This window comes from Mus caroli, chromosome 7, assembly GCF_900094665.2.
Source record: "Mus caroli chromosome 7, CAROLI_EIJ_v1.1, whole genome shotgun sequence".
Classification (NCBI taxonomy): Eukaryota; Metazoa; Chordata; class Mammalia; order Rodentia; family Muridae; genus Mus; species Mus caroli.
The window spans coordinates 72,271,235-72,273,081 of NC_034576.1; positions in this window are offsets into that span (position 1 = coordinate 72,271,235).

A 1,847-nucleotide genomic window follows, 5' to 3' on the forward strand; every position below is an offset into this window, starting at 1 on the left:
TCTCTCTCTCTCTCTCTCTCTCTCTCTCTCTCACACACACACACACACACACACACACACCACGCTCACAGCCCTCCCCTTACTCTGGTACCTCAAGGCTTTCTAGAACTGTGATCTTGGTCATCTCAGACTCCAGAAAAGTCAGATTTTTCTATTGTTTATGAATTTCAGAGACTGTTATTTTACTATAGAAACATGTAGTACTAAGGCAACATCTAATCATTTAGAAAAGAGTTGACTGAAGGAAAATGTGTGAGACCTAAAAGATAATAATATTGAGAACACTACAGAATCATATACCATCTGTAGAAAAATCAAGTAGTTAAAATTTCTGAAGTTCATAAAAAATAAAGGATACAAATAAATGCAGGGCTGGGAAGAGAGTTCAGTCAGAAAAATGATACCATCCTTGACAGAATGAGAGTTTGAATTCAGTCTCTAGAATCATGGTAAAGGAGCCAGGTTTGGTGTCATGCAATTAAAATCTCATCTATAGAGAAGTAGAGGCAGGTCCCTGAAGCTCACTGGCCAGCAAGCCTCACCTATTGAATAACTCTGCGTAAGAGTTCTCCATAAAAACAAAAGTCAAGGTAGACAGTTTCTGAGGAACAGGTTGACCTCTATAGCCACAAGAGTGATATTCACAGACATGCATGTCAACTACATGCATGTCTGTACCTGCACAAACATGATCATTCATATACATGGACACAAAGGACACAGGTGCCTATTACAGTCTTTTCTCTGCAAATTAAAAGTAACATGTGTAGACTGGCATAACAGTAAGAAGCAGCCATATGTATACCCCTTATTCAGTGGAAAAGTAACAACCTCAGAAACCCAGATTCTGCCCATGCATAGTTAAAGAGTGATACAATACAGTTCCAAGACAGATCAAATACAGTTCCAATACATGGTTTTTACTTAAATATTTATTTGTTCTAGGATGGATGGATAGGGATATGGTGTCTTCATGGGAGCAAACCAACTAGAAGTCTACCCCAGGAGCAAGAACTGGCTGGAAGGGGAGTGGTATTTGGGAGGACAGGGTTTTGGTGGGTGATGGGTCCTGAGTCTACCAGGCTTCCAGCAGCAGCTCCAGGACTGGGTGGGGGGGTAGGGAGGTCCTTACCAACTGCTCTGAGTGCAGCAGGTCCTCTAATACAAAATTTGCATTAGGTTCAGTTGGATAGAGTATGAGTTTAAATAGTAGGTACAGAATGCAACTTTTGGGATCTCTGCTGAAAATTTCTTGAAAATTCTAGAAAAGACAAGGTCATACTGAAGGTGTATTTAAATGAAACTACTATGAGAGACACTAATTTAATTGTGAGGTATTCTGACTAGTTTTATGTCATCTTGACACGAGCTGTAATATTTGAAAGGAGGGAACATCAACTGAGAAAATTCCTCCAGAAGGTCTGCTTGCAGGAAAGCTTGTAGTGCATTTTCTTAGTGATTGATGTGGGAGGGGCCAACCTATTGTGGGTGGTTCCATTGCTTCCCTGGTGGACCTGGGATCTATAAAAAGGCAGACTGAGCAAGTCAGTAAGCAACACTCCTCTATGACTTCTGCATCAAGTCTTGCCTGCAGGTTCTTGTCTTGTTTGAGTTCCTGTCTTTAATTCCTTATATGAGCAATGGTATGGAAGTGTAAGCAAAATAGACTCTTTCCTAACCTAACTGGGCATGGCGCCAGACACCTTTAACTCAGGGGTCAGGGACAAGGTGAAGCTCTGTGATTCTGAGGTCAGCCTGGTCTACATAGCAAATTCTTGAAGAGCCAAGGATCCATAGAGATAACTACCTCCCCTCAAAAAATCAAAATGATACAGAAAAAAATGATA